The 23,041-nt window shown below is 49.0% G+C and overlaps 1 protein-coding gene across 1 annotated transcript in view; it reads right to left on the reverse strand.

The window, feature by feature from the left end:
- Nucleotides 1-2,365, reverse strand: part of ZER1 (zyg-11 related cell cycle regulator) — a 110,453-nt gene extending 108,088 nt beyond the window's left edge. The window contains exon 1 of the mRNA XM_082263928.1: nucleotides 2,328-2,365. The gene's annotated coding sequence lies outside the window, so the exon portion shown is untranslated. The remainder of the gene's footprint in view (nucleotides 1-2,327) is intronic.
- Between the last annotated feature and the right edge of the window lie 20,676 nt (nucleotides 2,366-23,041).

Here is a 23,041-nt window from a genome sequence, read left to right on the forward strand (position 1 = left end):
GATGAGAGAGAGAGCGAGAGGGGGGGATGAGAGAGAGAGCGAGAGGGGGGGATGAGAGAGAGAGCGAGAGGGGGGGATGAGAGAGAGAGCGAGAGGGGGGGATGAGAGAGAGAGCGAGAGGGGGGGATGAGAGAGAGAGCGAGAGGGGGGGATGAGAGAGAGAGCGAGAGGGGGGGATGAGAGAGAGAGCGAGAGGGGGGGATGAGAGAGAGAGCGAGAGGGGGGATGAGAGAGAGAACAAGAGGGGGGATGAGAGAGAGAACAAGAGGGGGGATGAGAGAGAGAACAAGAGGGGGGATGAGAGAGAGAACAAGAGGGGGGATGAGAGAGAGAACAAGAGGGGGGATGAGAGAGAGAGCGAGAGGGGGGGATGAGAGAGAGAACAAGAGGGGGGATGAGAGAGAGAACAAGAGGGGGGATGAGAGAGAGAGCGAGAGGGGGGGATGAGAGAGAGAACAAGAGGGGGGATGAGAGAGAGAACAAGAGGGGGGATGAGAGAGAGAACAAGAGGGGGGATGAGAGAGAGAACAAGAGGGGGGATGAGAGAGAGAGCGAGAGGGGGGGATGAGAGAGAGAGCAAGAGGGGGGATGAGAGAGAGAGCGAGAGGGGGGATGAGAGAGAGAGCAAGAGGGGGGATGAGAGAGAGAGCAAGAGGGGGGGATGAGAGAGAGAGCAAGAGGGGGGGATGAGAGAGAGAGCAAGAGGGGGGATGAGAGAGTGAGAGACAGAGGAGGGGTGAGAGACAGAGGAGGGGTGAGAGAGAAGAGGGGTGAGAGAGAGGGGGGTGAGAGAAAGAGAGAGGGGGGATAAGAGTGAGAGAGAGGGGGGGTGAGAGAGAGGAGGGATAAGAGCGAGAGAGAGGAGGGATAAGAGCGAGAGAGAGGAGGGATAAGAGGCAGCTCTAGCAACCAGTGGCCAATAGAGTCTCAGGTGGGGGGGGGGCTTTTTTGCTGCCCCCCTGCAAAGTGCCGCCCTAGGCCTGGGCCTTGTTGGCCAAGGCCAAAATACAGCCCTGAGTAATCGATAAACAGCAATGCAAATGGAAACCAAAGTTTCTAACCAGCAGGATGGCCGCCACATTGCGGTGGGTGATGACGTCACATCTCAACTCCTCTCTACGTGTTTTGTCATCAGTGATGACGAAACGCGTATGGAGTCGAGACATGTGACCTCTGCTGCACCAATTAAAAAAAAAACACTAGATGGTTTATTCAGACGGCTTATGTTACGTTTATATGGGTTGCAGATGTCAGGATAACTAGGAAAAAAATAAAACCCCTCACCCGCTTACCTCTCTCTCTTGGCGAGCCAATCCTGCGGCAGTGTGACTAGTGGAGGAGCGACACTATAAAGGCAAACGAGCGTTTCAATGGCAATATCAAGCTGCCCTCAACAAAGATGGAAGGAAGGAGCATAGCATAGTGTAGTATGTCCCAATAAAAAGATTTGATAAAAAATGTTGCACTCACTCGTAAGTAATAAACAGAAATGCAAATGGAAACCAATGTTTCTGACCAGCAAAATAGCCGCCACATTCCGGTGGGCGATGACGTCACGTCTCAACTCCTACCTACGCGTTTCTTCACTGATGACGAAACGCATATGAAGTCGAGACGTGTGACCTCCGCTGCACCTATTTAAAAAAAAAAAAAAAACTCCAAATAGATTGTAAGTAATCGATAAACAACAATACAAATGGAAACCAAAGTTTGACCAGCAGGATGGCCACCACATTCCGGTGGGTGATGACGTCACGTCTCAACTCCTCCATACGTGTTTCGTCAGTGATGACAAAACGCGTATGCAGCCGAGACGTGTGAACTCTGCTGCACCTATTTAAGAAAAAACTCTAAATAGATTGTTTATTAAGGTGGCTTATGTTATATTTATACAGGTTGCAGGAGTCAGGATAACTAGGAGAAAATAAAAACCTCTCACCCGCTTACGTCTCTCGCGTGGCGAGCCAATCCTGCGGCAGTGTGACCGGGCTGAGGAGCGACACCATAAAGGCAGACGAGTGTTTCTCAAGCTGCCTGCCAACAACACAGGGGCCCTTAGGGTGATGAGGGACTGAGAATTGCCTTATTAGGAGCTAAAACATTGGAGGGAATGGGACTTTTCAGTCCTAAAGAGCTGGGACATTTCCAGGGACACCAGTCATGGCCAGCTGACCATTACTCTTCATATAATAAAAGTCATTTCATGAAATAGGGGAGCTTCCCGGGCCACATGTGTGAAAACCCGAGTCTATCCCTGGAAATCAGTGCCAGCAGGGACCTATGGCTGTGAAGTGTCCCCAGGAACTGTGCACGGGACATAACCTTACCCAGCAGAAGACGGTGCAGCACTTCCTGTCCTCCCCCCCTCCAGCTCGGTACGGCTGGGATTGTGCAGCGCTCCGTTCCGGGCCGAGCTCACAGCCGATCCTCCTCCTCCTCCTCCTCACAGGGCATCCTGCAGCCTCCGCTGTCAACAAATTCCCTCGTCACTTCCGGGCTGCCCCCATGGCAACCGGACCGCTTTGTGCTTCAGGAATGCTGTCCCCCTTCCCTCCCCCCGGAAATGGCTCCCTGACACTTTAGTTCCTGCTGTAAATCAGGAAATAAACTCCCTACAAGAATAAATATTGTCTGTTTGGGTGGAAGGAAGGAATAACATTTCTGTCACGTGTTTATTTCTGCCTGTGACCCCCATTGGGGATTTTGTCCCTCATTTCCTGTGCTTGTGATGTCTATAGGGGGAAATGGGGGTATACTAGGGTGAACACATTTCCAAGTTGCCTTTTCAGCCCCCCCCCCCCCCCTCCCAAAAAAATATATATTTTTTATACCTTTTATTGACAATTTTTGGGGTGGGGGCCTATTCTTCAGCTCTGAGGGGTTCATGCTGGGACCTGTAGTCCTTCACTTCTGGGGGGTCAACCCCCCCCCCCCAAATGAAGGACTGCAAGTCCCAGAATGAACCCCTGAGATCTAAGGATGTGACCTCACCCCCATACATACACACACAAAAGTGAGACTACAAGTCCCAGCATGAACCCCTGAGATCTAAGGATGTGACTCCCCCCAAAATGTGAAGGACTGCAAGTCCCAGCATGAACCCCTGAGATCTAAGGATGTGACTCCCCCCATAAGGGATGGACTACAAGTCCCAGCATGAACCCCTGAGATCTAAGGATGTGACTCCACCCCCCCCCCAAAAGGGATTGACTACAAGTCCCAGCATGAGCCCCTGAGATCTAAAGAAGCGACCCCCCTAAAAATGATGGACTACAAGTCTCAGCATGAACCCCTGAGATCTAAGGATGCGGCTATCCCCACAAAATGTGAAGGACTGCAAGTCCCAGCATGAACCCCTGAGATCTAAGGATGCGACCCCCCAAAAAGTGATGGACTACAAGTCCCAGGATGAACCCCTGAGATCTAAGGATGCGACTCCCCCCCCCTAAAAGTGATTGACTACAAGTCCCAGCATGAACCCCTGAGATCTAAGGATGCGACTATCCTCCCAAAAGGGATGGACTACAAGTCTCAGCATGAACCCCTGAGATCTAAGGATGTGACTCCCCCCCCCCCCCTAAAAGTGATGGCCTACAAGTCTCAGCATGAACCCCTGAGATCTAAGGATGCGACTATCCTCCCAAAAGGGATGGACTACAAGTCCCAGCATTAACCCCTGAGATCTAACGATGCGACTCCCAGCTTCCCCAAAAGTGATGGACTACAAGTCCCAGCACAAACCCCTGAGATCTAAGGATGTGACTCCCCCAAAAGGGATGGACTACAAGTCCCAGCATTAACCCCTGAGATCTAAGGATACGACTCCCCGCTTCCCCAAAAGTGATGGACTACAAGTCCCAGCACGAATCCCTGAGATCTAAGGATGTGACTCCCCCAAAAGGGATGGACTACAAGTCCCAGCATAAACCCCTGAGATCTAAGGATGTGACTCCCCCCCCCCCCCAAATGAAGGACTGCAAGTCCCAGAATGAACCCCTGAGATCTAAGGATGTGACTCCCCCATAAGGGATGGACTGCAAGTCACAGCATGAACCCCTGAGATCTAAGGATGCGACTCCCCGCTTCCCCAAAAGTGATGGACTACAAGTCCCAGCATGAACCCCTGAAATCTAAGGATGCGACCCCCCAAAAAGTGATGGACTACAAGTCCCAGAATGAACCCCTGAGATCTAAGGATGTGACCCCCCCCCCCCAAAAAAAGTGATGGACTACAAGTCTCAGCATGAACCCCTGAGATCTAAGGATGAGACTCCCCCCCCCAAAATGTGAAGGACTGCAAGTCACAGCATGAACCCCTGAGATCTAAGGATGCGACTCCCCGCTTCCCCAAAAGTGATGGACTACAAGTCCCAGCATGAACCCCTGAGATCTAAGGATGCGACCCCCCAAAAAGTGATGGACTACAAGTCCCAGAATGAACCCCTGAGATCTAAGGATGTGACCACCCCCCAAAAAAAAAGTGATGGACTACAAGTCCCAGAATGAACCCCTGAGATCTAAGGATGAGACCACCCCCCCCAAAAAAAGTGATGGACTACAAGTCTCAGCATGAACCCCTGAGATCTAAGGATGAGACTCTCCCCCCAAAATGTGAAGGACTGCAAGTCACAGCATGAACCCCTGAGATCTAAGGATGCGACTCCCCGCTTCCCCAAAAGTGATGGACTACAAGTCCCAGCATGAACCCCTGAGATCTAAGGATGCGACCCCCCAAAAAGTGATGGACTACAAGTCCCAGAATGAACCCCTGAGATCTAAGGATGTGACCACCCCCCAAAAAAAAAGTGATGGACTACAAGTCCCAGAATGAACCCCTGAGATCTAAGGATGTGACCACCCCCCCCCCCCAAAAAAAGCGATGGACTACAAGTCTCAGCATGAACCCCTGAGATCTAAGGATGAGACCCCCCCCCCAAAATGTGAAGGACTGCAAGTCACAGCATGAACCCCTGAGATCTAAGGATGCGACTCCCCGCTTCCCCAAAAGTGATGGACTACAAGTCCCAGCATGAACCCCTGAGATCTAAGGATGTGACCACCCCCCAAAAAAAAAGTGATGGACTACAAGTCCCAGAATGAACCCCTGAGATCTAAGGATGAGACCACCCCCCCCCCCAAAAAAAGTGATGGACTGCAAGTCTCAGCATGAACCCCTGAGATCTAAGGATGAGACTCTCCCCCCAAAATGTGAAGGACTGCAAGTCACAGCATGAACCCCTGAGATCTAAGGATGAGACTCTCCCCCCAAAATGTGAAGGACTGCAAGTCACAGCATGAACCCCTGAGATCTAAGGATGCGACTCCCCGCTTCCCCAAAAGTGATGGACTACAAGTCCCAGCATGAACCCCTGAGATCTAAAGATGCGACCCCCCAAAAAGTGATGGACTACAAGTCCCAGCATGAACCCCTGAGATCTAAGGATGTGACTCTCCTTCCTAAAGTGATGGACTACAAGTCCCAGCATGAACCCCTGAGATCTAAGGATGTGACTCTCCTCCCTAAAGTGATGGACTACAAGTCCCAGCATGAACCCCTGAGATCTAAGGATGCGACTCCCCCCCCTTAAAAGTGATGGACTACAACCCTGAGATCTAAGGATGCGACTCCCCCCCCCCTAAAAGTGATGGACTACAAGTCTCAGCATGAACCCCTGAGATCTAAGGATGCGACTATCCTCCCAAAAGAGATGGACTACAAGTCCCAGCATGAACCCCTGAGATCTAAGGATGCGACTCCCCCCCCCTTAAAAGTGATGGACTACAACCCTGAGATCTAAGGATGCGACTCCCCCCCCCCCCTAAAAGTGATGGACTACAAGTCTCAGCATGAACCCCTGAGATCTAAGGATGCGACTATCCTCCCAAAAGGGATGGACTACAAGTCCCAGCAGGAAACCCTAAGATCTAAGGATGTGACTCTCCCCCCCCCCCCAAAAGTGATGGACTACAAGTCTTAGCATGAACCCCTGAGATCTAAGCATGCAACTCCCCCCCCCCAAAAGTGATGGACTGCAAGTCCCAGCATGAGCCCCTGAGATCTAAGGATGTGACTTCCCCCCCCCCCCACAAAAGGGATGGACTACAAGTCCCAGCATGAACCCCTGAGATCTAAGGATGTGACTCCCCCCCAAAAGGGATGGACTACAAGTCTTAGCATTAACCCCTGAGATCTAAGCATGCAACTCCCCCCCCCCCCCCCAAAAGTTATGGACTGCAAGTCCCAGCATGAACCCCTAAAATTCTAAGGATGCGAGCCCCTCCCAAAAGTGATGGACTACAAGTCCCAGCATGAACCCCTGAGATCTAAGGATGCGACCTCCCCCTAAAAGTAATGGACTACAGGTCCCAGCATGAACTCCTGAGATCTAAGGATGTGGCTCCCCCCATAAATTGAAAGACTGCGTACATAGATTTCACTAGTTCATGCTGGAACCTGTAGTTCTTCCCCATTAGGGGGGGCGGGGGGTGTCACATCTTCAGCTCCAAACCTGTCAACAAAATTGCCAAGTGTATAGATAGGGGTACAGCAGCAGCTTACCTGGAAGCCGCTCTCCGGAGTCTCCGCCTGTTTGAGGAAGCCCCATGCACCGACACACACACCGGGGTGGGCATCACCAGAGCTTGGTGGGCCGGGGATGAGAGTGGCGGGCTGTGACTGGTGTCATACAGGGGGACAGTGGCTCTGCTACAGCCAGAGAGGGGGTGTAAGTGGAGGGCGTGTCCTGGGCGGGGCTGTGTGGCTGCTCGCTGTTAGTTGCCTGTATTGTGTAGGGGAAGAATAGTTCCACCGTGGACTGGCAGTGGGCGGGGCTGACATACAGCGGGCAGCCTAGGCGGCCCTTCAGCCTCATCTCCAGTGATAGCTTGGATCCCCATAGTATTCCAGGACACTGTATTGTCCCGGAATAAAGGTGCCCAGGATAGACCTGCAAAATGCGGGGCTATCCCAGGCAATCCGGGACACGTGGTCACCCTAGTTCACGCAGTAATGGCGAACCTTGGAACCCCAGATGTTTTGGAACTACATTTCCCATGATGCTCAACTACACTGCAGAGTGCATAAGCATCATGGGAAATGTAGTTCCAAAAGATCTGGGGTGCCAAGGTTCTCCATCACTGCCCTAGGGTATACAGTTATTACTGGGACAGAAAGGAAAAAGAGAAAAATAAAAACATTTGTAGAATTTCTAACCCTTCCACACTCCTCTATCATACCTCCCAACTGTCCCTGATTTTGAGGGACTGTCCCTGATTTTGAGGGACTGTCCCTGATTTTGAGGGACTGTCCCTGATTTGGAACAAAGTCCCTCTGTCCCGCTTTCCTCCCCATTTGTCCCTCAATTTGGTCTGATCTATATAGTTGTATATAAAATGCTTTATTTATCTATTAACCACTTGCCGACTGCCGAACGCCGATCTACGTTGGCAGTCAGCCCCTCACAGGCAAAGTGACGTAGGTCTACGTCGCTAGCTTGTGAGGGTCTAGGGAGCGAGCGCGCGCCGCCGGAGGCGCGCTCCCGCTCCCGCGTGGTCACGGACCCCCCCGCGCGTGTGACCAGCGGACCCGATGTCCGCCGGTCACTCGGCGATCGGCGGGGGAGAGGGAGAATGTCAGGCAGCTTGTGTAAACAAGCCACCTGTCATTCTCCTCGCTGTAAAGACACTGATCACACGGATCTACTATGTAGATCCGTTGATCAGTGTCCTTACAGCTCAAGCCACAGCCAATCACAGTAGAAAGCACGCCCCTAGGGATACACACAGCCCCTCCCTCCCAAATAAAGTTAACCCCTTCACTACCAGTGTATTTTTACAGTAACAGTGCATATATATAGCACTGATTACTGTAGAAATGTCACTGGTAACCCCAAAAGTGTCACAAATGTCAGTCAAGGGTCCGATCTGTCCGCCCCAATGTCGCAGTACCGCAAAAAAAATCGCAGATCGCCGCCATTACGCGTTAAAAAAAAAACAACAAAAATGACAAAAATCTTTCCCTTTGTTAGTAAACGCGATAACTTTTGCGCAAACCAATCAAAATACGCTTTTTGCGATTTTTTTTACCAAACATAGGTAGCATAAAACAAATTGGCCGAAAATGTTAAAAAATTTTGATTTTTACATTTTTTTTTGGGAAATTTCATATAAAAAAATGTGAAAAATATTGCTATTTTTGCAAAATTGACGCTCTTTTTTTGTTTATAGCGAGTGATCAAAAAATCGCACAGGTGATCAAATACCACCAAAAGAAAGCTCTGTTTGTGGGAAAAAAAGGACGTCAAATTTGTTTAGGTACAGCGTCGCACGACCGCGCAATTGTCCGTTAAAATCACGCAGTGCCGAATCGCAAAATACCCCCTGGTCGGAATGGGGGTAAAATCTTCCGGGGCTTAAGTGGTTAAAAAGTGTTTCTCGGTGCTAAATCTTTCATCTAATTTCTAAATTGCTGCATTTGAATATTTCAAAAGCCAATATAAAGGAATAGTAGTGGTAACAAAAAAAAAAAAAAAAAGTAGGGTTAACTAATCATTTTTTTTGTATAATTCTTCATAAATGGGGCGTGGCAGGAGGTGTGTCCTATGCCTACATACTTTTTCTAATAGGTGTCCCTCGTTACCATCCCAAAAATTTGGGAGGGTTGGGAACAGGATGTGATTGTCAAGGAAAGTGCAGGATAGTATTATAAGGAACATTACAGTTATTATACTGCCCCCTTTTGGTGGATCCTGAGAAGGAAATTGACTGCCCTGATTGGTGATTTCTCTGCACGACCTTACAAAACATTTGTCCTCCTTCCCTCTTTGCTTGATACATTTTTTGGTCAATTAACCACTTCCCGGCCACCCGCCGCCTATTTACTGTGGCAGGGTGGCTCTCCTGCGCAAACCGACGTAGATCTACGACGGTCGCATGCGGGAAGCTAGGGGAGCTTGGCAGCGGGGAAGCCGATGCGTGTGTCAGGAGGCTCTGATTGCCGCCTGACACCCGCCATCGCTCCCCACTGAGAGAGAGAAGGACGGTCGGCTGTTGTAAACACACCCGACCGTTCTTCTCCCTGAAATGATCACAGAGCTCATGTGATCCTTCTATATAGGATCACAGGTCTCTATGGTCATTCCACAAGCCCCCCCCCCCCCCCCACAGTTAGAATCAGTCCCCTAGGCTCACATTTAACCCCTCGATCACCCATAATGTTAACCCCTTCCCTGCCAATGGCATTATTACAGTAACAGTGCATATTTTTAGCACTGATTACTGTAGTAATGTCACTGTCCCCCCAAAAGCATCAAAAATGTCAGTTAGGGGTCCGATCTGTCTGCCGCAATGTCGCAGTCTCGCAAAAAATCGCAGATCGCCGCCATTACTAGTTAAAAACAAAAACAATAAAAATTACATCAATTTCCCGCAGTTAGTAGATGCCCAAACCAATCAAAATAAGCTTATTGTGATTTTTTTTTACCAAACATAGGTAGCAGAAAACAAATTGGCCTAAAATGTTAAAAAAATTTGATTTTTACATTTTTTGGGGGGAATTTCATATAAAAAAAATGTGAAAAATATTTTTATTTTTTCAAAATTGTTGCTCTTTTTTTGTTTATAGCGCAAAAAGTAAAAATCGCACAGGTGATCAAATACCACCAAAAGAAATCTCTATTTGTGGGGAAAAAAAGGACATAAATTTAATTTGGGTACAGCGTAGCACGACCGCGCAATTGTCCGTTAAAGTAACGCAGTGCCGAATCGCAAAATATGGCCTGGTCAGGAATGGGGTAAAATCTTCCAGTCTTAAAGCGGTTAAAAATACGCTCTTTGAGAATTTTTTGATCAAAGACATGTAGCTAAATATATTTTGGCCTAAATATATGACAAAAATTGAATATATTGGATATTTTTTAACTGTCAAAGTAGAAAAATATTGTTATTTTTTCAAAATTGTCGCTTTTTTTTAATAATATTGCAAAAAATGAAAAGCGCAGAGGTGATCAAATACCACCAAAAGAAAGCTCTGTTTGTGGGAAAAAAAGGACGTAAATTTAGTTTGGGTACGGCGTTGCATGACCGCGCAATTGTCAGTTAAAGTTGCACAGTGCCGAATCGCAAAAAGTGGCCTGGACGTAAAGCAGGAAAATCCTCCGGTCCTAAAGTGGTTAAGGGGGAAAATCCTTCCGGTCTTAAAGTGGTTAAATAGGGCGTGGCAGGAGTTGTGTCCTATGCCTACATACTTTTTCTAATAGGTGTCCCTCGTTACCATCCCAAAAAGTTGGGAACAGGATGTGCCTGTCAAGGAAAGTGCAGGATAGTATTATAAGGAACATTACAGTTATTATACTGCCCCCTTTTGGTGGATCCTGAGAAGGAAATTGACTGCCTTGATTGGTGATTTCTCTGCACGACCTTACAAAACATTTGTCCTCCTTCCCTCTTTGCTTGATACATTTTTGGCCACTTAAGATTCCATTACTGAAATAATCTGTGGCAATTGATCTCTCTCCCTCAAATCCTGTTATCATCTGTAATGATATTTGCCAGGGATGTCCTCTTTCGCCACACCTCTACATCCTGGCTATGAAGAACTTGGCTACAGCTCTCCGTAACAGCCCGAATATTCAAAGTATATTGATAGGCAACCATCACACCAAAATGCAATTGACTGTTTCCTGCTATCCTTTAGGAATTTACTTTTTTTGGGGGGCCTTTCGCAATTTTGTAAATACTGATAAATCAGTTCTCTTGACATAAGCCTTCCCGAGGGTGAAAAACAGCATTTGTTAGATAATTTCCCTTTCAAACGGGCATCCGGGGAGATCAAATAGGAGTCCCAGGGGACCTTTCATATTCATACATACTTATTTTTTTTGAAAATTTGTTTTTATTGAATTTTTGCACACAAAAAACAGACAAGACAATGCCACGCAGGGCAACAACCACCCTCAGTGACAACAGGTCAAACCCCTCCCACACCACCCCCCACCCCAGGCTCCATCCAGCACGTCCAGTGGAAAAACAAAGCATCCATCAGTAATAAAGATACCCCTCAAGACTGCTCCAATTATCCAGTAACAAGGTCATAGAACATTATAGATTAGTCCAGCACAGAGCCCACTAGCAGCAACCCCATGGCTTAGTCAATAAAAAAAAAAAAAAATTAGAGAGACTTCTATACATGCAGTTAGAGCACAATGAACAGGAATATATCACCGACCGGCATGGCCATCCCCCCCCCCCCAGACAGTCCCGAACAGTAGCACATAAAACACTAAAGCTGATCTACGGAGGTCGAGGCCAGAGAGTCTATCCATGTTTTCCATACTTTATCAAACTTGCGGGGGCATCCCCTACTGAGATACGTGGCCTTATAGAGCGGAGTCACTTTATTAACCAAGCCTTTCCAGAAAAGGATCGTGGGAGCCAAGGGACTCTTCCAGTGTAAGAGCAGAGCCTTGCGCGCATAGAAAAGCAGCAAGCTGACCAGAGTACGAATGGCCCTCGCAGGGGCTAAGCCATCCACCAACCCCAAGAGGCAAACCTCCACGGAGCTGGGGACCGGAATCTTAACCACCTCCACAATACAAGCTAAGACGGATGCCCAATAGTCCTTGACCACCGGGCACCCCCAGAAGATGTGACTGAAGTCCGCCGGTGAATGGGAACAACGCCAGCACTCCGCCGAGGCCGTCCGATAAATACGTGCCAGCCTCGCCGGCGTGTAATAAATCCGATGCAGAAATTTAAAGTGAATCAGACGGTCCCTCGCAGAGACCAGGTAGGCGAAGGGTGAACTCCACATATCATCCCAGTCATCACCATCCAGGTCAGGCACCTCCTCCACCCAGCGTTCCCGACATCTACGTACAGCAGGCGGAGTGACAGCGAACAATTCCCTGTACAATTCTGAGAGAGGCTTCCGCATACCCGCCGCTTGTATCGCTGTTTCAAGAGCTGAAGCTTTAATCACAACCCGAGAGGAACCGAATTGTGCCACAAACGCATGGCGAAGTTGGAGATAGCGAAAAAAATACCCATTTGGAAGATCATAACGCGCCTTCAGGGCATCAAAGGAGCACAGCTCCTCACCAGAGACAATATCCCCCAGCAACTTCACCCCCTTAACGGCCCAGATGGTAGGATCAGGGATCGAGGCAAAATGAGGAAACTTGGGGTTCCACCACAATGGGGAGGCCGGGGAAACACCAGTGGCTCCTGGCTCCACCAGCACCTGCATCTGTTCCCAGGCTTTGATGGTAGAACGCATCGTTCCTGTCAGCTGAAATGTAGCCCTGGACCCTCGATGCAGTAAAAGGCGAAGACTCTCGTAGGAGCCCAAAACAGCCGCCTCCAGCACCGTGGCGGAGTCCCCATCGTCCCCTGCAAGCCAGCGTCGCGCCACCACCCCCTGCCCAGCCAGGAAATATTTATAAAGATCAGGTAAAGCCAATCCCCCCTGACCCCAGGGCTCCTGCAACACCTGCAGACCAATTCGAGGAGGAGAGGTACCCCAAATAAAGGAACCTATCAGGCCATGAACGCGGCGGAAGAAAGAACGCGGGACCCACACCGGGGAATTTCTAAGGAAGTATAGAAAGACAGGGAGAAGTTTCATTTTCACCAAGTTAATGCGCCCCAGAACCGACAAAGGTAAGTCGCGCCACACCTCCGCCCTGCGTTTAAAGACCTCCAGCAGTGGGTTAAGATTCAGAGTAAGATAATCCGCCACCCTCGCCGACACCCTGACTCCCAGGTAGGTGAACTCCGTCACCCATTTCAATGGTAGCGCCCCATCAGCTGCAGCAATGGCACCAGGATCAATAGGGAGCATAGTGGATTTATCCCAATTCACCCTTAGGCCGGAAAACTTTGCAAAAGTGTCTAGGATATTGAACACCGCCCGCAGAGAAGCATTGGGATCCTTCAAAAATAAAAGCATATCATCCGCATAAAGTGCCAGGCACTCCTTAATGGAGCCCACTTCCAGAGCCCCCACCTCCGGAGATGCACGCAACGCAATAGCCAAGGGTTCAATCATCAGAGAGAACAAAAAGGGCGAAAGAGGGCAGCCCTGCCTAGTCCCCCTACCTACTGCAAAAAATGGAGACAGGGAAGATCCAATCTTCAACGCCATACGCGGGGAGGAATACAAAAGGGAAATCCACTTGCAAAATTTAGGACCAAACCCCATGCGCCTCAGCACCACCCCCATGTACCCCCAATCCACCGTGTCGAAGGCCTTGGCAATGTCCAAGGACACCACCACCCTAGTGCCAACGGAGGCATGGGACACCTGCAAATGAGTAAACAGACGTCGAAGGTTGGTGTCCGTGGACTTGCCCGGCATAAACCCGGTCTGATCAATGTCCACCAGGGAAGGCAAGACCACCGCCAGCCTAGTAGCCAAGACCTTCGTGAGTATCTTGAGATCCACATTGAGTAAGGCAATGGGGCGGTAGGAGGAACACAGGGTGCGATCCTTCCCCGGCTTGGGCAGGAGAACAACATACGCCTCGAGCATGGAACCCGGCAGGGCCCCCTGATCGAAACACGCAGCATACAATGCCTGGAGCCTGGGAGCCAGGGAGTCCGAGTACTGCCGATACCATTCCACCGGGAACCCATCAGGGCCCGGCGATTTATTGGAGGGAAAGGATGAGATGGCTCTCTCTATTTCCTTCAACGTGATATCATTGTCCAGCCACGCACTGTCCTCACCCTCCAAGACCGGAACCGGCAAGCCAGATAAAAGGCGCTCCAACTCCTCCAGGTCATATGCAGGTAGGGGGGAATAGGTGTCAGAGTAGTAATCCATAAAGACCCGGGAGATCTCCCCCGGGTCCCTAACCAGTTCCCCTGAACTAGACTGGATGCACGGAACACTTACCGAAGCCCTCTGATCTGCCACCAAAAAGGCCAAAAGCTTACCATTCTTGTCTCCCTTCTCAAAAAGTGACTCCGCTCTATGTTTAAGGTTGGCATGCGCAAAATCAGTATCCAACAAAGCCAAACGCCTCCTGGCCTCCTCCAGGTGCCGCATAGGCCGCCGGTCCCGGAGTGGCCGAGTATTCATCTTCCAACCTACGGACCTCCAGCAGAACAGCTTCCCTGTCAGCATTAGCCTCCCTACGAGATGCCTTAATCGCAGAGATGTAATGACCCCGCATAACCGCTTTGAAAGCATCCCACAGGACCACCCCTACCGTGGACGAGGCATTATCTTCCCAATATGTAGGCATCTGGGGCTCCACCTGTTGCATCACCTTGTCAGTTTGCAGCCAACCCGGCGAAAGGCGCCATGCACCCCTAGTTCTACCCGTTCCCACCCGCAGAGTCAACAGCAGTGGGTTGTGATCAGAGAGGCCACCCGCCAAATATGTAGCATCCTGGACCAAAGCAAGACAAGGCCCATTAGCAAAAGCCAGATCTATCCTGGACGCCGTTCTGTGCACCCCAGACCAACAGGAGTAGCCACGTACCCCAGGGTTTTTCCAGCGCCACAGCTCCGTAAGCCGAGCCGCGGAAGACCAGGACACCAGTTCAGGAGACGACAGTCTACCCGGGTTAGAGGAGTCCAGCCCGCCGTCCAGAACAGCATTGAAATCCCCCGCCATAATTAGAGGAAGATGCATATAAGGGGCCAAGGTCACCAGGAGATCCACCAGAATCTGAGAGTGGAACGGGGGAGGTAAGTAGACACTCACCAGTACCACCTGCCGGTGAAAAATCTCCAGTAGAACAATAACATACCGTCCGCCAGGATCCGTAATTACCTTTTGAATCGAGCAGGGTGCATTTCTACCCAGCAAAATAGACACCCCACGGGCATACGTGGAGTAAGTGGCATTGAAGATCCTCTGAATCCAAGGCCTCTTCAAGGCAAGCACCCTGCTCCCATCCAAATGCGTCTCCTGGAGGAGGATAACATGCGGTTGAACAGATTTAATGTACCTAAAAATGGCTGTGCGTTTCACCTTGTCATTGAGACCCCGCACATTCCATGACATGATTTTAAGTAGCTCAGCCATAGAACAGCAGAGGGACATATAGCAGGAGGGAGCCGGAGGACCAAGCACAGCCCGAGGACCAACCCGATCCCCCAACTCCATCCAGACATTCAGCAATACAGACACATAAGTAAAAAAGAACAGTGACCACCGGATGGAGCCTGGAGCTAAAAACAAAAAAACATCCCTGCTGTGATACCCAAACCTGGAACAAAAAAAAGTGCAACAGGGTACCCAGCCTAATCCCAAAACCCAGCAAAAATTTTAAAGGCATGGCTGCAACATAAAAACCGCAGCCGGCGTTACTCTTGTCCACCAACGGCAGCCCCAAAAAAGGGGGGGCCGCTAGATAGTCATTCCTCAAAAAAAAAAAGGAAAAAAACCTAAAGAGAGGAAAAATAGAGTCAAAACAAAAAAAGAGAAAAATGTCAGTTCAACAACGTGTAGCACACAGAGCTCCAATGACCTGTAGACCAGTCCACAGCCCCAGGAATAGAAGCATGGATCCAGCCCAGGGCAACCCAGGAAACTACAGGGCAGGATCAACAATACAGGAACCGTAGAAGTCCCCCCAGCAGCAATTGAGGAGGCAGACCATGCGTAGACAGGAGCTGCAAATAGGGAGTACAGTGCAGCAGGGCCCCAAGAGCCCCATATCATCCAAGATAGCAGGTGCATCAGAGGAAATTAAATGGAGTCCAACCAGTCAGCAGCCTCCCCCGCCGAATTGAAGAAAAGGACAGATCCCTTGTAATCCACACGCAAGCGGCTCGGGTACATCATACCATATTTCAGGCCCTTGGTTCTCAGGAGTTTGCGCACTTCAGTAAATGATCTGCGTTTCTTCTGCGTTTCCACAGAGAAGTCAGGAAATAACATTATCTTGCTGTTCTCAAACTGCAATTCCTCCTGCTTCCTGGCCTCAGAGAGGATACGATCCCTGTCACGGAAGTTCAAAAAGCGGACCAGAAACGGGCGCGGGGGGGCCCCGGGTGGCCGAGGTCCCGTGGGAACCCTATGGGCCCTCTCCACCACATATGTCGGGGGAGGGGGAGGCAATTTGAGTAGATCACAAAAGAACTTCTCAGCAAACAATGTAGAATTAGATCCCTCAGCCTTCTCTGGCAAGCCGACCACCCTGATATTGTTGCGACGCTGTCGGTTCTCAGCATCCTCCATCTTGTCCGCCAAAGCATTCACCTGGGCCTGCATGGCAATGATTTGTGCCGAATGGGAAGCGGTAACATCCTCCACCTCAGACACCCTGCCCTCAGTCTCAGTCAGGCGCCCCCTGATTTTATCCAGATCATGGCGGATTAGGGTACATTCAGAGGCCAGGTGGTCAATCCGGATCATCAGGGCAGTTTTTGAGGCGTCTATAGCAGCCAGTATGGGAACAGTAATATCCCCCCCTCCATGCGACCCCCCATTCTGACCAGCGGTCCCTGGCAGAGACCCCCCGGTACCTGAGTCCATAGGCCGTGCCATAGGAGGGTCCCCGGCCCCCGCGGACATCTTTCCCGACTTCAGGAAGGCCTGGGCGCCTGTGGCTGCAGAGGAAGAAGATGAGGCCTGGACCTGCAAGATGGCGGCGGCCGCTTTCGCGCCTCGCGGCGGGACCGCTCGTTTAGGCCGCGGGGTCGGTGCTGAAACCCGGGATTTTCTCCCCGGCATCCGTGCCCCACCTGTGCCCGATGCGGAGGAGGGCAAAACCGCCGCGATCCGAGGCACAGGGGCCGTGGATGGAGCCGGATAAGATCAGGATGGTGGAGAGCTCTACTAACACACGTCCGGCGCCGTCTACATCCCGGCCACGCCCCCATTCATACATACTTAAAGTAGAACTATAGGCAAAACTTTTTTTTTAAATTTTGGATAAAGTAAGGGATGGTTATAACTAGGGATCGACCGATTATCGGCAAAGCCGATATATCGAGGGCCGATCTGCACTTTCCCCGATATATCGGAATCGGCCCCTGAGGTTACCGATATTGCCGATATTTCGGGAAAGTGCTGTACCGGAGTGATGCCTGCAGCTAGAGGCACCACCCCAGTACCGGCGTCCATAGCTGACGATCGGCTGTCTTGTAATGACAACCGATGGGGCTGAGAAGCCGCTCAGCTGTCATTACAAGGAGCGGGAGTGGACGTCCCCCCCCCCCCGCAGCCTTCCGCGGCTCGCCCGGATCTCCCGTCCCACCAGGAGACCCGGGCAACCATCCTGCACGGCCACCGAAGAGAAGACCCAATCAAAATGGCATTCGGCTCTGATCGGGTCTGTAAAAACCCGGAAGTGCTGTCATGACATCACTTCCCGGTACTTGGCGCCAGATTCAAAAAAATGACAGCATTCAAAACAGCCAAACTTGGCGTTTTGAATGCTTTTAAGTGCAAAGGAAGGGTTTGGGGTCTTTTAGACCCCCAGATCCCTCCACAACAGTACCTGTCAAATAAAAAAAAAATATATGTATATTTTTTTTAATGTATGAAAATATCGGCCAATATCGGACGATACCGATATGCAATGACCAAAATATCGGTATCGGCAATAAAAAAACGATATCGGTCGATCACTACTGTAGTTATGACCCCTGGACCTGGGTAGAACATTGTGAGAAACAAATATTCAGGAGGCTTTTACCCTTACTTTTACCCTTACTTTTACCCTAGTATCCTCTGCACAAGAACATAGTTCTAAGTTTCTTACATGTTGGCATTGATGACCTTCTGAGAATCTTCCCTTGAGCATCTGACCATTGCTGGTGATATAGGCATGAAAGCTGGGACTGTGCTATGTTCGATAAGTGCAAAAATTTGACATTTTTAAGCACTTTAATACTGGGCATATTCACCTCCTTCCTGCCCAGACCAATTTTCAGCTTTCAGCGCTGTCGTACATTGAATGACAATTACGCGGTCATACAACACTGTACCCAAATTACATTTTTATCATTATTTTTCCCCACAAATAGAGCTTTCTTTTGGTGGTATTTGACCACCATTGGGTTTTATATTTTTTGCTAAACAACTAAAAAAGACCAACATTTTTGAAAAATAAAAGTTTTTCTTCGTTTCTGTTATAACATTTTGTAAATAAGAAATTTTCCCCTTCATTGATGGGCACTGATGAGGCTGCACTGATGGGCACTAGATAAGGTGGCACAGATGGGCACTGATGAGGAGGCACTAATAAGGGAGGCCCAGAGTACAGAGCAAACTTAGACGTAGGGCTGGCATGACTGGGTCAGAAGGGGTTTGTGCGTAGGAGGAGTTAGGATAAAGTAATGGAGAAAGTTGGCATATACAGGATTGGTAAAAAGGTGGGAGGAGATGGGGCTTCAAGAGTTGGAGCGTGGGAAGGGCTGGGACGAGCTTTAGTTGGGAGAAAACGTAGACGGGATAACTTCCCACCCTCCCTCCTTTAGTGTTTTGGTCTTTGTTTAGTATTTCGCAGGTCATGGAGCTGGGGCATTCGTGTCATAGCGACTGGCGGGGCACAAGGTCCTTGGATATGGCTTCCACTATTCTGGCTGGTGGTACCTGCGATGTTGGTTTGTCTCCAAGTCGCTGCTTTCTGCGGCTGGAGGCCTATCATGGTGGTTACGCAGGTACTTGTAGTTCATTCCCATAAGGACCTTGGGGCCCCTTGAATACTGTCTGATGTTCATATGTTATTATCTTTAATATGCTATTTATATTTGATCAATAAAAGGCTGTTATGGCCATTAAAACTCCAGTCGGTGTCATGTCTGGTCACATTTACAGTATCTCACAAAAGTGAGTACACCCCTCACATTTTTGTAAATATCTTATTATATCTTTTCATGTGACAACACTGAAGATATGACACTTTGCTACAATGTAAAGTAGTGAGTGTACAGCTTGTATAACAGTGTAAATTTGCTGTCCCCTCAAAATAACTCAACACACAGCCATTAATGTCTATACCACTGGCAACAAAAGTGAGTACAAACCTAAGTGAAAATGTCCAAATTGGGCCCAATTAGCCATTTTCCCTCCCTGGTGTCATGTGACTCGTTAGTGTTACAAGGTCTCAGGTGTGAATGGGGAGCAGATGTGTTATATTTGGTGTTATCGCTCTCACTCTCTCATACTGGTCACTGGAAGTTCAACATGGCACCTCATGGCAAAGAACTCTCTGAGGATCTGAAAAAAAGAATTGTTGCTCTACAAAGATGGCCTAGGCTATAAGAAGATTGCCAAGACCCTGAAAATTAGTTGCAGCACGGTGGCCAAGATCATACAGCGGTTTAATAGGGCAGATTCCACTCAGAACAGGCTTCACCATGGTCAACCAAAGAAGTTGAGTCCACGTGCTCAGCGTCATATCCAGAGGTTGTCTTTGGGAAATAGAAGTATGAGTGCTGCCAGAATTGCTGCAGAGGTTTAAGGGGTGGGGGGTCAGCCTGTCAGTGCTCAGACCATACACAGCACACTGCATCAAATTGGTCTGCATGGCTGTCATCCCAGAAGGAAGCCTCTTCTAAATACAATGCACAAGAAAGCCCGCAAACAATTTACTGAAGACAAGCAGACTAAGGACATGGATTACTGAAACCATGTCCTGTGTTCTGATGAGACCAAGATAAACTTATTTGGTTAGGATGGTGTCAAGGGTGTGTGGCGGCAACCAGGTGAGGAGTACAAAGACAAGTGTTTCTTGCCTACAGTCAAGCATGGTGCTGGGAGTGTCATGGTCTGGGGCTGCATGAGTGCTGCCGGTACTGGGGTGCTACAGTTCATTGAGAGAACCATGAATGCCAACATGTACTGTGACATACTGAAGCAGAGCATGATCGCCTCCCTTCGGAGACTGGGCCACAGGGCAGTATTTCAACATGATAAAGACCCCAAACACACCTACAAGATGACCACTGCCTTGGTAAAGAAGCGGAGGGTAAAGGTGATGGACTGGCCAAGCATGTCTCCAGACCTAAACCCTATTGAGTATCTGTGGGGTATTCTCAAACGGAAGGTGGAGGAGCACAAGGTCTCTAACATCCACCAGCTCCGTGATGTCGTCATGGAGAAGTGGAAGAGGACTCCAGTGGCAACCTGTGAAGCTCTGGTGAACTCCATGCCCAAGAGGGTTAAGGCAGTGCTGGAAAATAATGGGGGCCACACAAAATATTGACACTTTGGGCCCAATTTTAACATTTTCACTTAGGGGTGTACTTACTTTTGTTGCCAGCGATTTAGACATTAATGGCTGTGTGTTGAGTTATTTTGTGGGAACAGCAAGTTTACACTGTTATACAAGCTGTACACTCACTACTTTACATTGTAGCAAAGTGTCATTTCTTCAGTGTTGTCACATAAAAAGATATAAAAAAATATTGACAAAAATGTAAGGGGTGTACTCAGTTTTATGAGATACTGTATAATAAGTGGTTGGCGGAGTGGTGGTCAGGCATTCCAGTCAAATCCTCTTTGGTACCTTAGTCATGCAGCACTGATAGACGGCACTAATATGCAGCACTGATGGGCACTGATAGGTGGCACCGATGGGCAGCACTGATGAGGAGGCACTTACAGTCATTACTGATGGGCAGCACTGATAGGCAGCATTGATGAGGTGGCACTTACAGGCACTACTGATGGGCACTGATTGGCATCTGTGATGAGCACTGACAGCCATTACTGATGGGCACCTGTGATGGGCACTGATTGGCATTTTTTATTTGCAGTGATTGGCATCTAATTGGCACTGATTGGAATTTTTTATTTGCACAGATTGGCATCTGTTGTGGGCACCTCTCATGGGGGCTGCACTGATACCCAATAGACTGATTATCAGTTAAGACCCCCCCTGTCAGGAGAGCCGCTGATCGGCCCTCCTCTGCTCGCGCCTTGTCAGCACAAACCGAGGAAAGCCGATTATCGTCACTTCCTGGTTACCGCTTTGATTGGTCACAGCTGACCACATGCTAAAGAGCCTACGTCAAAGGCTCTTTACCGAGATCTGAGATGCGGTGAATGACCCACCGCACCACCGATCGCCACGCCCCAGGGGGCACGCACGAGCGACTTATCCTGCTAGACGTCATTTGACACCCAGTCAGGATAACTGATCCCCCGCCCAGGCTGTCATTCTGCTATAGGCCGGCGGGATGTGGTTAAATATGGGTTTTTAGATAACACTTTATTTTTCCCTCTATGGAAAATGCAGCTGAAGAAGCTGAAACATGTTAGGAGGGCAGAAAGACTCAGGAACTAAAGGGATGAAATCTCTTTTCGGAGGCCCAAAAACAGTATTAGAATGCCAAAAATGTGAAATCGTGTGTATTGTATCTCATATACCTCAGTTTGTGTGTTTGTGCAAATGTGCAACAAAAAATAAAATGCAATGTTACATTTATAGACGGGTTCTTCAGAAATACTTATGTGGAAATTGTGTGGTTTGTTTTGGATTAACAATAATGGTAGTTGGACAGGAAGTATGTGTGTACCAACTGTGGTCTATGAAATAATGTAATAATGAAGTGTTACTAAACCCACAACAGTAAAATCAGTCTGTATAAGCAGTAAAACCTACCTGTTAGATTCACTGTGGAACCTAAGGGGTTAACCTGCATTGTGTAAAAAGGCTGTTTGATCCAGTCTTCTCTGATCCTCCCCTTCTTCTTCAACTGTCCCCAATCCATCCCCTGTTAGAACAGAGCCATGTTCAGTTTGGTGTGTATTTCTAGAGAGGGTGCATGTGATCAGCTCAGGACCAATCAGCACTATCCAGAGGGTTTGCAGCCTCATAGGACAGTCAAAGTAGAATGAAAACTCCTGCAAGCTTTAACCAGACTCTGCTAGAAGTCATAAGACTGCTGATGAGAAAAGGTATTTAGCAGTTTATATTTACTAAAATAATTGCATTTCTATGTTCTGTGTACTGTGGGAAACCAGATATAGTGAATGCAGGCTCCTGGGGAGACCTGATATAGTGACTGCAGGCTCCTGGGGAGAGCAGATATAGTGATTGCAGGCGGCTCCTGGGGAGACCAGATATAGTGAATGCAGGCTCCTGGGGAGACCAGATATAGTGAATGCAGGCTCCTGGGGAGATCAGATATAGTGAATGCAGGCTCCTGGGGAGACCAGATATAGTGAATGCAGGCTCCTGGGGAGACCAGATATAGTGAATGCAGGCTCCTGAGGAGACCAGATATAGTGACTGCAGGCTCCTGGGGAGACCAGATATAGTGAATGCAGGCTCCTGGGGAGACCAGATATAGTGAATGCAGGCTCCTGGGGAGATCAGATATAGTGAATGCAGGCTCCTGGGGAGACCAGATATAGTGAATGCAGAGTCCTGGGGAGATCAGATATAGTGAATGCAGGCTCCTGGGGAGACCAGATATAGTGAATGCAGGCTCCTGGGGAGACCTGATATAGTGACTGCAGGCTCCTGGGGAGACCAGATATAGTGACTGCAGGCTCCTGGGGAGACCAGATATAGTGACTGCAGGCTCCTGGGGAGACCAGATATAGTGACTGCAGGCTCCTGGGGAGACCAGATATAGTGACTGCGGGCTCCTGGGGAGACCAGATATAGTGACTGCAGGCTCCTGGGGAGACCAGATATAGTGAATGCGGGCTCCTGGGGAGAGCAGACATAGTGAATGCAGGCTCCTGGGGAGAGCAGACATAGCGAATGCAGGCTCCTTGGGAAGACCAGATATAGTGACTGCAGGCTCTTGGGGAGACCAGATATAGTGAATGCAGAGTCCCGGGGAGACCAGATATAGTGAATGCAGGCTCATGGGGAGACCAGATATAGTGAATGAAGGATGCTGGGTTTAGTAACACTTTAATAATATTTTTTATTTTATTAATATATTTTTATTAAGGAATTTTAGAAAAATAAGAATTACAATCAAACATTCAAATAGGACTTTGTCCATTTTCTGTTCTTATATACAGATAAGTATATATGAGTGCGCCTTAACATAGTCAGCGCAAATATTACGAAAGCAGTAAAGGTAAAACTGTATTAACATTATGTGTAGGTAGAT

This window comes from Pelophylax lessonae (assembly GCF_965119305.1).
Source record: "Pelophylax lessonae genome assembly, chromosome: 7".
In the NCBI taxonomy this organism is placed as follows: Eukaryota; Metazoa; Chordata; class Amphibia; order Anura; family Ranidae; genus Pelophylax; species Pelophylax lessonae.